Source organism: Aedes aegypti, chromosome 3 (assembly GCF_002204515.2).
Source record: "Aedes aegypti strain LVP_AGWG chromosome 3, AaegL5.0 Primary Assembly, whole genome shotgun sequence".
Taxonomy (NCBI): domain Eukaryota; kingdom Metazoa; phylum Arthropoda; class Insecta; order Diptera; family Culicidae; genus Aedes; species Aedes aegypti.
Genome location: NC_035109.1, coordinates 10,560,817 through 10,576,075, shown reverse-complemented (window position 1 = coordinate 10,576,075; position 15,259 = coordinate 10,560,817). Strand labels below are relative to the sequence as shown.

At 39.5% G+C, this 15,259-nt stretch overlaps 1 protein-coding gene across 1 annotated transcript in view; it reads left to right on the top strand.

Annotated features, from left to right (window-relative positions):
- The first annotated feature begins 1,296 nt into the window (after window positions 1–1,296).
- Window positions 1,297–15,259, top strand: part of LOC5579027 (ATP-dependent Clp protease ATP-binding subunit clpX-like, mitochondrial) — a 146,510-nt gene continuing 132,547 nt past the window's right edge. Inside the window, exon 1 of the mRNA XM_001664158.2 lies at window positions 1,297–1,592. The gene's annotated coding sequence lies outside the window, so the exon portion shown is untranslated. The remainder of the gene's footprint in view (window positions 1,593–15,259) is intronic.

Sequence of the window (15,259 nt, the reverse complement as noted above, 5' to 3'; positions counted from 1 at the left end):
TACACTGCTCAAACGTCAAATTAGTGAACTCGTGCATTGATCCATAGCACTATACAATGGAATGGGCCTGTGCTAAGTTGATGTGAATACCAAAAAAATGCATTTGATGCAAATTGATGTACATCTGATGTGCACTGAACAAGTGATCCACCCCTTGGTTGGATCGCTGAAATACCAGGATTATGACGTCAACATCTGCCTGAAATGTATTGATCGTGAAATGTCGCACCGAAATTTAACTATTTACGAAGGTTTAAAATAATCACTGTTTCAGTATATCTTTGGGGAAACTGAATAGGCTTTATGGCAATGGAAATGAGACTTTGAAGATAATTTAAGGAAATAAAACAAGAAAATTTATGTAAACTTGACGATAAATGTTGGGTTGACATCCTGCGCTATCCAGCATTTTACGAGCGCTTATGGCTGCCGTAATCAGGCTCGCTTTCTGGTATGGTAGATTTGACGTTTGGCTTGGGTTCAATCAATATAAAACGACCCAAGCCAAGCTTGATATGCTACGTATTTTCCAAGGGGGGGTATCAGCATTTGTGACGAAATGCTACGAGGGGGGAGGGGGGTGTAAAAAATCAGTGAAAAAATGCTACGTCATTTATGGACGGCCCATTAAAAAGCTGGATACGCTGAGAAGACATGTCAGTTCAAACGGGATTAGCTGTAGAAAAAACTGCAAGGTATCGTTTAAGCAATTCCGTTTCAGCAGCAAATCAGTCTTTAGTTGTTTTTTCGCATTTGTCCAACGAACACTATCTACTGATAGCTCTGGCCAACCAAATTTGGGTTACCCCACGGAAGAGCCGTATTGAGTGAGAAGCAGTCAAAGTTATAGGTTGATTTGAGGCTTCGTGTGAGTTTCGCGATATAAAATAACTCGTTTTCGAAAATCACTCTAGAAATATCGACAAAAATATCATTGCGCAATTTTGCCGAGCTCTGTCGAGCTGCGCCCACTCCCTGGTTTGTCAAAAATGACATCTGGCGTGACGATCTTTTTCAGGTACGTGTTGCCAGATGCTTTTTCGGAGGAAGCATCTTTTATTCCAGGTTTTATTCGTTATTGTGGCTCCAATGGACAATGGATAAAGCTTTCTTATTACCATCATCATTTATTTTTAATTTAAACAGGAAATTTACAGCAATGACAATGCACTTAATAAGTTATTTGCTGATAAATAACGATAATAATTCATGAATCTCAAAATCTCTTTTTCACCTCAAGCACGGATTTGGCACCACTGCTTCCGACTGTCACACGAGGTCCACAATCCGTCAAAGAGCAGAGAAAAAAATAATCATCAATCGTGTTCGCGATCTCATTGCATGCACGCCCGTGATTCTTGTCGTTTTTTTTCGCGTTTCAAATTCCCGTCGTCGTCTCGCGGTTTTACATTTCAAGTGTTTTTGCTCAGTGCCTCCCAGTTCCGAGATCAGACCATCGCCAGAAAAAAACCGGAATTCTGAGATCTGAGGTGAAGTGATTTTCGTTCACGTGCGGAAAAATTTGTGTGCGTAACCGTGGAAAATATCTCCCGGATAGAAAATCTAGAGGGCGGCTGGAACTGCTACTGAAGGTAGGTGTCCAGTGACGGGGGATCCGCCAATGTCGACGAGGGCAACTCAGGCTCAGCCCCGGGGACAGACAAGAGAGAAAACCCGAAGGAATTCTTTGTTGGCTTTTTTGCGTTCTGACGATGGGCCAGTGGGAGAAGAAACTAAAATGTCTGCCGCAATTGGCTTTCGGATTTCGTAATCACTTCTCGGTTTCGGATCGCGGTTTTGGACTGATCGTCCGGATGTCCGGTCAAAATGGACCCGGACGGATTTGCGATTGTGGACAATCGGAACCGCTGTCGGATGACGGATTTTCCCGACAAAAGAAGTTCATTTCCTTGATTTGTTGCGACGTAATAATATTGCTTTTTGTGATTGGAATAATCTTCTTACCAGCAGCGGTTTTATTTTTATTTGGATGTTTGCCGTTTTTTTTCCTCACTCGCGGCAGGGCTGATAGCGAGTCACTTTTTAGTGACCCATGTAGTAAGCGATGTACGATATTAGCTTCTTTGACCTTGTAAAAAGTTTAAAACTAGTAGGTTATTGAAATTGTAATTTATTGGCAAAACGATAACATGTTAGTATTTACAACTTTGAATCATGTTAATTTACAATTTTAAATCATGTTAAATCGTCACAAATAAACATGCATACAATATAAAATTAAAATCCAGTAGCATTAACAATACCGTATTAATGCATATTATTATTAGTAGATATTTGACTACAGTGGCCACTTTTGGGACCACCAGTTATCCCTGAGGGAGGCTGTGATGTCCCCAATGACAGATTCCTCCGGGAAATTCCGGTGGTTAAAAGTGGCCACTGTAGTCAATTATCCATTTTAGGTCTACATTAGCCCTATTTAGCACGAGACATGAAAAATGAACCGTCGCACGATATGTATTGGAGTTCAATTTCAATTGTCCCTAATTACAGGTTCCCTCGGGGACATCCGGTGGTCCCGGAAGTAGTCACTGTAGTCAACTATCCATTTTGAGTCTACAGTTGCCCTATTTACGACAAGATATGAAGAATGAGCCGTCGCATGATATGCTTTGGTGTCAATATCGAAATGTCCCCTATGCAAGGTTCCCCCGGGGCACTTGGCGGCGCCATGAGTGGCCAAATCTGTACAAGACTCATTTTCAATTTATAATAGGGTATTTAATGATAAGCTAGGTAGAAAACAATATTGCGCGACTTATTTTGAGTGAATAAATTGTTTGATCCCAATTCGGATCCACTACCGGCACCGATTCCGGGTAAATGGCCATATTTTGGTTGTTTCTGGACCGATCTTAATACTTGGCGCACCAATCGCTTCAGAATTTGATCTTCTATCTTCATGTGTAGGAAAATTTTGATTTTTTAGCCGAGACCTTTGCTAAAAACACGTCATAATTTTACTGCATAAGACAAGCTTCCGGAAATCCGGATTATCACCGGTATCCGGTGGTTATAGTTCATCTCCATGGATGCACCTCAAAACTAGATTAGTTGAACCGTCCATTACTTCTTAAAGAATTGAAATCGGTCAATCTTTGTCAAAGTTACAGCATTCCAAAGTTGGCCCAATTTTTGCCTGTCCCTGTGTGTTTGCTATTTTGACAACCAAATTTGACAATATCAAATATTCCATCATTTGCGATACTTTAAAAATGGGGAGGGTACAAAAAGGGCGGAGAGCTCCCTGCAAATATTATTACAACTCTTCATATTGTATTTAAAGTTGAAAACATTATATGGCACATGAATTCCGCTGTCCTGAATATAAAACACTGTGTCGGTTTATTGATTAGATTAGATTTTTAAATAAAAAATGCAAAAAGTTCAAGTTTATTTTAAAAATGACCTGGGGCAGACACGAACATTCTGAAAACGCCATTATTTTTGTTTATTTTTATGCTTTCAAGCCCGGGGTGTCCGGTCTCTGTGCATTCAGATCGACTTTTTTTGTCGAACACTGCGGAATACGTTTTTGTCTCCAGCATCAAAATACCTCTATTTACTTAATTAAGGGTTGCTGAATCCATTGCCGTTTACAGAAATATCATAGCACGTCTAGTTTTTGAGATATTGGTTGTTGAAAATGCACAAATTGACTATTTCAGCCAACTTGCATGCAAGTTTGCCAGCTTGTAAGGCAATTTATTTGATTAATTTGCCACAGAATTCAAACTTTATGTGTATAACAATACTTATCATCGAAGTTTATAATACTTTTGAGGCGGAAAAAATTTTTTTTGATGATTTAGAAAAGTATTGTATTTTTCCATGTAAGAGAAACGAAGAATTTTGTATGGAGACTGCAAGCATGTTGAAAAAATCGGTTAATCTAAATATAATCGTGCAATTTCAACCAAAATATATCTAAAGCCCTCTTCTGTCTGCTTGGAGGATAAGATCACAAAATAGTTTGATGAAATATACTTTAAATTTTAGGTAAACATCAATAAAACCAATGTTTTATACAACTTTGGCGACCTGTAGCTAAAAATTGTGACGTGCTGGGAAATTTCACCTTCGTTATACTTGAAATTATGAATGATTCATATTCTTAATCTCAAATTCCCCCTCCCCCCCGTTTTGCAGCTAGATTTTGAGCACTGTCGGCAGTTTTATTAACGTTGAATATTGTTCTACGCATAAATCTGACATGAGAAGATTTATTTAAGGTTCATTGTGAGAAAAAGCTTAAATATTAGATTAATTTTGCTGGGATTACAACAACAATGATCGTATCATGACTTCCTACAACATTTAATAGATGAAACATGAACAAAACTTATTGCCAAAAGGCTTAATTTCAAACATAATTTCACTGAATCATAGGCTAATACTCACACAGAATCCTGGAAATAAATTTTACCAACACTTGGGCGTGACTCACGCAGAATCCTTGGGAAGATTAAAAAAAGTCTTTTCACAAAATCTTGAATAGGATTATTAAAGAATTCAGGAGCCATGTCACGGATAACATGGCTTTTCTAAGAATCTTCAACTGGATTCTATAGACTTATAATCAGGATGTTATCGAATTCAATACGTAATTTTGTAAAATCTTAGACAAGGTTAAAATATAATCCTATTTAAAATTTTGACAGAATCTTGAAATCATAATGAAATTTTTGGGCAGGTTCGTTTTGAAATACTGGTTAGCATTCTCAACGATTAGGATTTCGTAATGATTATTGGATGAGGTTCCCAAGGAATCGTAGGCACAATTCTTGTAAAATTTTGGACATTCTGACCAAGATTTTCGTAACAGCTCGATAAGGATTTTGACACTTTCTTCTTTCTCTCACAACAATCAGCAGGATACATAATACCAATGATCTGTTTTTAGCATTCTCCAAATGAAATTTTCTTAATTCACTGACATTTTTCAAATTTCATAAACTTCATTCACCTCATTTTGTCAAACTTCATGCGAATTTTTGTGAACTTGAAAATGTGACCCGCCACACAAAGTTGTTCCTACGATTTGGCCCGCGGTGCAAAAAGGTTGGGCAGGCCTGACCTATGACATCAGAATTTCAACATGGATTCGTCAAAAAGCGTTCAACAACGACAAATTTCATGACGTTCACAAACTTTAGGTAGACGCCATTTACTTCGACTTTTCCAAAGCATTTGACAATGTCCCGCATGGTCTCGCTATTGCAAAGCTTAGACACCTAGGATTTTCAAATTGGATAGCTCTATAGTTGCAGTTATATCTAACGCTGCGTAAGGCGTTCGTCAGTATCAACGGCACGCGTTCCCGCTTAATCTCAATCACGTCAAGTGTGCCGCAGGGTAGCGTGTTAGGACCGCTGATATTCATTCTCTTCATCAACGACCTCTGCTTCCGATTAAAATCGGGAAAATTGTTGTACGCCGACGATTTGAAAATTCACAGGATAATCAGGTTTCATTTGAATTACTGTGCGCTCCAGAACGATGTAGATGAGCTTGCAAATTGGCGCCAGGAGAACGGTATGGAGCTGAATATAAAAACACGTAAATCTATTGCATTCTCTCGCCGACACTCACGAGTTGAATTTGGGTATATGGTCGGATCGGAACGGATCGAATACGCAACCTTGAAGTTACTGTCGACAGCAAACTTCGTTTCAATGAGCATGTCTCACTCACTACCGCAAAAGCTTGTGCTGCTCTAGGATTCGTTCGTCACACCACCAATTATTTTAAAGATATATATGCACTCAAGTCGCTGTACTGCTCATTGGTTCGTAGTATCTTCGAATACGCAGTTTGTGTGTGGTCACTGCATCACACGACACAAATCGTCCGGTTGGCGAAGTTTTATTCGATATGCTCTTCGTCAACTGCCATGGTCAGATCCCGTAAACCTGCCAGAATACCCAGCCCGCTGTATACTAGTAGATATTGAGACACTTGCTTCCAGACGCAACAATTTACAACGACTTTTCGTATTTGACCGTTTAAAGGGGAACCAAGATTGTTCATCGCTTCTCGAAAATGTTCCATTCTACGCGCCCAGTCGCCATTTGCGAGTACGTCTTATGGATTCAACAACCCGCTGTCCAAGTGCCTTCGTCTGTTTAATAGTGTTAATGCTTTGTTCGATTTTAATGTGTATAAGTATGTTTTTTTAAGGGGGATCCGTAGCCTTGAGGTTACGCTTTCGCTTCATAAGCGGAAGGTCATGGGTTCAATTCCCAGCCCCTCCACAAAAAAAAAAACCGTCCAGCCACCAGAGGACGCCGCACGGAGGACCGTGCTTTGGGGAGAACATCCATCCTCCGTCAGTATCAGATGGTGACTGAGACAAACTGACCCACTTCGCAGGCAGCTAGCCTCAAACGACTCAGGAACACGGCAAAACGAACCACCGCAAGAGCAATGGACTATGGTTTATGGAAATCGATTGGACTAGCAGCAGAGCACTCTCCTACCTGCTCGGTGTGAGAGCAAAAGAGTAGAAGAGAGTGAAAAGTAGATGTAAATATAGATTAGTTAAAAATAGATCTGTATCGGTAAAGAAGATACAGATGAACTGATTCCGGCAAAGTAGTAGCCACAAGCACAAAATGCCATTAAAAAAAAGTATGTTTTTAAAAATAGAATTAAGGGTGTAGATTAATAAACAGTCTGTGGGATTACAATAATTCGAAACAGTGACAAATAAATAATAGTATTTCACTGAGAAAATACGAGGAGTGCTTTACTGGCCTCATTGAACCTATAGCCTCTATGGAGCTAAGGCTATCCGTAAAAATGAAATACAGTATGGCCCATAAAAAAATGCGAAAATTGTTTGAACGTGAACATAGCATACACAGGCGTTATTTTCATTAAATTAATTAACTCATTACGCGTGGTAAAGATGGACAAATTATGGGTGAAATTATGAAAAAAATCCACGTGCTCGGCTGGGATTTGAACCCAGGACTCTTGTATGCTAGACGAGCGCTTTACCAACTAAGCTACCGAGCCACTTGGTGACCCAATAACTGAGTTGGTTACAAGTTTAGAATTCAAATCCCTACAGACCACGCGGACCCCTTTCATAACCAATATCCATCCATCTCTTGTTCCTACACACGCGGAGCGAGCGAGTGCGATTTATTTAGTGTTGAAACTGTTTGCCTATCGTACCTACATCGCTTCCACAACAACTGTATTGTGGAAGAGTAAAGATGTGGGAAGGCTATCAACGTGTCGTTCTCACTCAAGTGACGACATGACTACTACAGAGAGGCAGTACACTCTAATATAAACTGACACTTATATTGAGCTGTTCGGTAATCCAATCCGCATGGTTATTAAATTAATTAACTCATTACGCGTGGTAAAGATGGACAAATTATGGGTGAAATTATGAAAAAAATCCACGTGCTCGGCTGGGATTTGAACCCAGGACTCTTGTATGCTAGACGAGCGCTTTACCAACTAAGCTACCGAGCCACTTGGTGACCCAATAACTGAGTTGGTTACAAGTTTAGAATTCAAATCCCTACAGACCACGCGGACCCCTTTCATAACCAATATCCATCCATCTCTTGTTCCTACACACGCGGAGCGAGCGAGTGCGATTTATTTAGTGTTGAAACTGTTTGCCTATCGTACCTACATCGCTTCCACAACAACTGTATTGTGGAAGAGTAAAGATGTGGGAAGGCTATCAACGTGTCGTTCTCACTCAAGTGACGACATGACTACTACAGAGAGGCAGTACACTCTAATAAATAAATCGCACTCGCTCGCTCCGCGTGTGTAGGAACAAGAGATGGATGGATATTGGTTATGAAAGGGGTCCGCGTGGTCTGTAGGGATTTGAATTCTAAACTTGTAACCAACTCAGTTATTGGGTCACCAAGTGGCTCGGTAGCTTAGTTGGTAAAGCGCTCGTCTAGCATACAAGAGTCCTGGGTTCAAATCCCAGCCGAGCACGTGGATTTTTTTCATAATTTCACCCATAATTTGTCCATCTTTACCACGCGTAATGAGTTAATTAATTTAATAACCATGCGGATTGGATTACCGAACAGCTCAATATAAGTGTCAGTTTATATTAGAGTGTACTGCCTCTCTGTAGTAGTCATGTCGTCACTTGAGTGAGAACGACGCGTTGATAGCCTTCCCACATCTTTACTCTTCCACAATACAGTTGTTGTGGAAGCGATGTAGGTACGATAGGCAAACAGTTTCAACACTAAATAAATCGCACTCGCTCGCTCCGCGTGTGTAGGAACAAGAGATGGATGGATATTGGTTATGAAAGGGGTCCGCGTGGTCTGTAGGGATTTGAATTCTAAACTTGTAACCAACTCAGTTATTGGGTCACCAAGTGGCTCGGTAGCTTAGTTGGTAAAGCGCTCGTCTAGCATACAAGAGTCCTGGGTTCAAATCCCAGCCGAGCACGTGGATTTTTTTTCATAATTTCACCCATAATTTGTCCATCTTTACCACGCGTAATGAGTTAATTAATTTAATAACCATGCGGATTGGATTACCGAACAGCTCAATATAAGTGTCAGTTTGTTATTTTCATTGTTTTTGATAGAAAATGTAATTTCTGATTATTGTAGTATATTCTGACACAACTTCGCTATCTAGGACAATTTTTGTAATATTTTTCTTACTGTCCTAATTAATGCAATAGAGCAAATAAGTTCAAAGGTTTTGTCCGCCCAAATCTAGAAACAGCGTCTGATTGTCGTATACTATGGTGAAAAACTTTACACCTTCAAAAATTACACTTTATTGTTGAAAATTTTAGTGTGTTTGGTATCAGAGGATGGAGGAGTTTTTAGAGAACGTGTTTTTCATGATCACAATAAAATATTTTGCCAGGGTCATAGTTTTGAGGACATTTGCGTCTTAAAGGTTTGATATGCCTTTATTTTTTGTTAAAGTGGAATAAAAAATAAATACGGAGGCCAATAACAGATTTTTGAGGATGAAATTTGTTCCTTCGGTTAGAGACAACTTATATCAATACTAGCTCATAGGTTTTGAGCAAAACGGAACCGCTTATCACACTTATATGAAGGTTTAATCAAAGCTCTCCAAAATGAGCCGTTTTTTTCGAAAATATGTTTAAGTCTCCAATTACCCAGGTATAAACCAATTCTATCATTTGATATGGGCGTATGCTGGAGACAAAGCCTGTGAAGAATCCGTCGCCATCGTTGATGTTTTAGAAACTTTCATCACACAGATATTGAACTCGACGTCCGCATGATAAAATTTGAAGGTATGCTTCCAATTTCTCTCTGGTAAGGCGAAAGTAACAGATAAATATCATGTCCAAAGTGAAAAACTGAGTCTAAATAGATTTAACAATACAGGCAATGAATAATATTTATGTTTCATCCACATTTTCTATGTAAAAACTACCATAAAACATGATATGACGATTTTCGCATTTTTTTATGGGCCATACTGTAGAGTGAAGAGAGGCAATTCGCTCTAATGCGTAATATATAGCCGTTAGTTCAGCGACATATACGGAGCAATGGTTCTGAAGTTCATATGCGGCGCTATGAAACTCGTTATATACACCAAATTTAGTGGGATCATTTGTTTTTGACCCGTCGGTGTAAAATCTTATATCGCAGCTGATGTGACCGTACTTGCTAGCATAAATTTTTGGTATTTGCTCCGAACAAAACAGATCTGGAATTCCACGGATGTCTTGTCTCATGGTCAGATAAAAAACTAGTGACTAGTAATTGGAAACCTGATATGATTTGGATACTTTAAGTAATGAATGATGTCTAGATTTTTCCTAGCATTTTCTTAATACTATGGTACAAGATTCACTTGAATCAGTTTTCATAAAAATCAATAAAGCTTCGGGACTACCTTAGGAAAGAGAATGTTAAATTTTAAATAAATTCTAACTGAAATTCTTCGCTCTTCTACTTTTGAATTATTAATTGTACCAGAAATTCCATGGACATTTTCTACATTTTTAATGATACCGACAAAATGCTTCCTGAATTACTGACATAATTTTTTTCTCGAACTCCTTCTGGAATTCCTATAGAAAATTTTCCATAATTTTTAGCGAATAACTTGACCATTAATGACAAATATTTCTGCCATAAATTCGATTTTTTTTTCGGAGTCAATGAATTTTTACTTTGCTGGAGCTCTTCTCTACTGACTTCGCCAAATAAATTATGTTACGGTATGTGGGGCTAATGTTTATATGTGGTCGGCGTTAAGTCAGAGGGGACCAAGTACAAAACTTGGGAAAATTGGATTATTCTCTCATTAGATGCGAAATAACCTTACCTCCGTTTCACTTTGACCAGATTTGAAGAATGCTGTAAACTGCGAGAGATATTTAATAAATTTACTTTGGAAGATCAATAAAAATCGATAAAAGTGTGCAGTCAGAGAGAGTGTTTTGGAAAGCCCAAGCAAGACGCATCGTTTTAGGGACGCCGGGAGTTTGGTTTTCAGTTCGTGGGTTTTGCTGGGCAGTGTTTTGGAAAGCCCAAGCGAGACGCTTCGTTTTCGGGACGCCGGGAGTTCGGTTTTCGGTTCGTGGGTTTTGCTGGGCAGTGTTTTGGAAAGCCCAAACAAGACGCTTCGTTTTCGGGACGCCGGGAGTTCAGTTTTCGGTTCGCGGGTTTTGCTGGGCAGTGTTTTGGAAAGCCCAAACAAGACGCTTCGTTTTAGGGACGCCGGGAGTTTGGTTTTTGTTTCGCGGGTTTTGATGGGCAGTGTTTTGGAAAGCCCAAACAAGACGCTTTGTTTTCGGGACACCGGGAGTTCGGTTTTCGGTTCGTGGGTTTTGCTGGGCAGTGTTTTGGAAAGCCCAAACAAGACGCTTCGTTTTAGGGACGCCGGGAGTTTGGTTTTTGGTTCGCGGGTTTTGCTGGGCAGTGTTTTAGAAAGCCCAAGCAAGACGCTTCGTTTTAAGGACGCCGGGAGTTTGGTTTTCAGTTCGCGGGTTTTGCTGGGCAGTGTTTTGGAAAGCCCAAACAAAACGCTTCGTTTTCGGGACGCCGGGAGTTTGGTTTTTGTTTCGCGGGTTTTGATGGGCAGTGTTTTGGAAAGCCCAAACAAGACGGTCGTTTTCGGGACACCGGGAGTTCGGTTTTCGGTTCGCGTGTTTTGGAAAGCCCAAGCAAGACGGTTCGTTTTCGAGGCGCCGAAAAGTTTTGCTGTTCGCGCTGTGTGAGTGCGAAAAGATATTCGTGTTCAGTCGAGGATGGATTACCATCTGGTGAGATCTTTTCATGCTTATGATAACACATTTTTTCATGTAAACGTTACTTTTTTGTAATATTCAATCAAACTTTGTATGGTTCGTCACTACAAGTGTCGGCATTATGCCTGTTTTATACAATTCTAATAAGCATAGAAACTTTTTGACATTACTTAAAATATTTTTTGAATAGTTCGACATTGTGAATGTCGACGTTTATTTTGAAACTTCTACCAAAGACTTTTCTTCTTGAGGCAATAAATGTTCAGTAAAACTTTGATGAAATTTTCAAACAAACTATGTATGGTTCTTCACTACAAGTGTCGCCATTATTCCTGTTTGATATAATTTAAAATATACGCATATATTTTTTTTCTTTTCGCCATTAATAAAAACTTCTTTTGAATGGTTCGACATTAAAGATGTTGACGTTTATTTCAAATCTTCTACCAACAACTTTTTGAGACAAAACTAAAAACTAGCTTTAAGTATAAACCGTATTTTTCCTCCTTATCCATGGATCGCATCACCGACCAAAGGTGACTCCCAGATCTTTTCCTCCCTCACTAATAAACACCCTTCCCGTGGTGATTGTGGAGATGCAGAGGTATTCTCGGTCTCTAGAAGCAACAATCATTACACCCTAACATTCCTTCCCCATCCCAACTGACTGTAAGGACTTGGCCGGCGCCGTTATTGATCAATAATATTAGATCTGCTAAAATTGCACTCCGAGAGTAAGCGGAAACTCCCATCCCTTATTCATTTGGATCGCAGTGCAATTATTACCAGTTCCGATCAATCACGGAGTAGCAACCATTGACATGTACAGTCAGTCTATGCTATGCTATGCTATGCTCAATAAAAATCGATAAAAGTGTGCAGTCAGAGTGGACCAAGTGCTTATTATCATAATAGCGAATATGATCAGCGCGCTGAGGAATGCGAGGAAATGAAAAACATTTCAAGAGATTTGTCAGATTTTTCGACATTGAATAATTCTTCTACTTATACATCAATAGATATTCATAAATACTACTTAATTCGGTACATTTTATTTTGATTTTTGACCATTTACCATACTTGGATGGGTGGTCAGAAATTGCAACAATTTCTGTGCAGACAGAGCGGACCAAGCGTCGAAAAGCAATAAACTGATTGATTATTGCATTTTTTGAGTCAATTTCAGACTCCGATAGAAGTTTATGGTAGTTCTATGGTCTATGTATGGAATGTGCTAGAACCTGCTTATTGGACCAGTATATTTTGGTCGGTATTCAAGATTTTCACTTGGTCCACTCTGACTGAAAACATATTTGAACTTTTCTGGTGGCATTAATTAGTGGCATTACAGTAGCTTGAAAATTAAAATTTTGTAGAGTCAAGGCATTAAAGTTGACTCTACAAAATTTTAATTTTCAAGCTACTGTAATGCCACTAATTTCGGTATTGGCGAATGGATTATTGAAGAATTTACAATACTGGTGTCGGAGGGTCTTGATAATCTGCTTATCTTAGAGATATGCGTCCAGTTTGACCATGCAAGCATTAAATGATTGTTATTTTCCTAGAAATTGTTCAGTCAGAGTGAACCAACTCACTGAATGGTGGTCTTTAGTTCAGTCAGAGTGGACCAAGTACACATAGTCCATCAAAAAATCGTTCCATCAGAAGTTTGGATTATGATTTTTCATGATTATCACTTCACATTATATTGTTTGAAAGTAATACAGAAATGTGCAGAAATATTGAACCAAAAGTTAAACTAGTTAAGAAAATTACAGAGCGTTAGACTTTAAACCCATTTTTCTCAAAATATGATAAATGTCACTTGGTCCACTCTGACTTAACGCCGACCATGTATGAAGTTCCTTATAATCACTATTATTTTTTTAAATATTTTGTCTGACCGCTACCAGCCCTGCACTTGGCGTTTGCTCCTGCTCTTGATGTCTATGTCTGTCCGTTTTGCATCTCTTAGCTCGGTTCGGCTCAATTCAGTAGTTAGAGCTTTCGCAGTAGAGCAACTTTGGTTTAGCTGACCGAACCGTGACCGCATCAGAGTCGCAGTCGCTCGACGACTTGCTTTGAACGCTTCGAATGTGGCGAAAGTAAATAGTATTTCGTAACATCTCCGGGGGTTTCCGTGCGATAGGGCGGAGGGCATAGCACTGCTATCATCCAAAGGATCACACCATCGGTCATTCGGAGGTGTTGCGTCATCGTGCATTTCCACAATGTTTTTAATGGACACTTAAATAGTTGTACTAATGTAAGCTTAAAAAGGTCAGATTTTTCAGCACTTATTTAGAAAATGTTCCATGACTTCCTCAAGACGCCATGCGTTCTTTTAGAGATCCTTTATAGAGATATACGTTTGTGGAGTCTAACAACAAGTTCAATGTCTTTACTTCATAGTACGCCTATAAAACATACAAAATCATTCTATTTTTCCAGTAAAATATACATTTGGAAAACTGTTGTCCCTCCCGGGGTCCATTATAGGAATGTTTACAAATTCGATGTTTCCTATTATGGATCCTCCATTTGAATAGAGATAGAAAACTATAGAGGACGAATGTCGCTAGTGTTTCCTTTGTTCTCGCTCAGAAACATGGTCTGTTTGAAAACCGAGCAAATATGCGTTGCACAAACTTGTATAAAAAAAAAAACTAACACAAATGTTGTTTTATCTGCTGCAAAAACGTTACTAAGGGCAACTTCACCGGTGGTCTATTTTTTGTTCCAAATATATTCCAAAAATGGACCTGTCAAAATTAATTAGACCAGTAAAAATAGACCAAACCACACGATCATGCACCGGTGTTGTATTTTTTTTCCGATCCATTTCGAACGTGATCACAAAAACAAACATGTTGGTGATGATTGAACAAAGTGAAATTCCAGCTGAATTTCTGTAGAAATTCAGAGTTCATCCATCCTGGGATTCTTGGCGTGTAGTGGAACTTATCGAATAATTTCCGGAGGAACTATAACCTAGGAGACGGACTTAGGAATTCTTGATGGAACTCCCGATAAGAATTTTTGAGGAACTCCTGGGTAGAATTCGGTAGAAAACTACCAGCGGGTTTCTTGGAGAAACTCGCAGGGAAATTCCTGAAGGAGGTACGGTTGAATTCATGGAGGAACTACTGAAAAAATCCGGGAAAAAACTCCGGAGCTTCTGGTGAATTTCCAGTGGAGCTCCCACTTATTCCCGAATGGAGAAATTTCGAGGCATTCTCGGTGGAGTTCCGAAGGAATTCCAGGCGGAGTCCTGAACGAAATCCCAGGAGGTATTGCTACTGGAATTCCCCTGAAAAATTCCTGGAGAAAATGTCCGGAAGAGTTCGTGGGGGATATCTTCGGAGAAATTCTTGAAATTTCCGAAGAAATTCCTGGAGGAAATACAGAAGGAATTTCTTAATGAAATTTCCTAAGGAATTCCTGGACTAAATCCTCGAAAGAATTACTGTTGGAAATCCCTTGCGGAATTTTAGGAGGAAATCACCGAAAGAGTTCTTGGAGATATCTTCGGAGAAATCCTTGAAATATCCGGAAGAATTTGCTTTTGGAATTCCTGGCGAAAATCCCCAGAGAAGTGCTTGAGGATTCACTCGGAGGAATCGTTGAAATCTCCGGAAGAATTCTTGGAAAAAATCTTCGGAGAAATTCCTGGTGTAAATCCCCAGCGAAATTCCTGGACGAAAACTCCGGATGAATTCTCGGAAAACATCCCAGAAAGAATTTCTGGAGAAAATCCCGGAGGAATTTCCCAGTTAAATCCCCGGAGGAAATCCCTGAAAGAATATCTGCACAAAATCCCCAGAGAAACTCTTCTTCCCTGAAAGTTTTCTCGGGGAGTCCCTTGAGGAATTCTTGTAAAAAATCTCCGGGGAATCCCTGGTGGAAATTCCCGAAAAAAAATTCTGAAGGAAATCGCCGAAGGGATTCTTGGGGGTAGGGTAAATTCCCGAAGGAATCCCT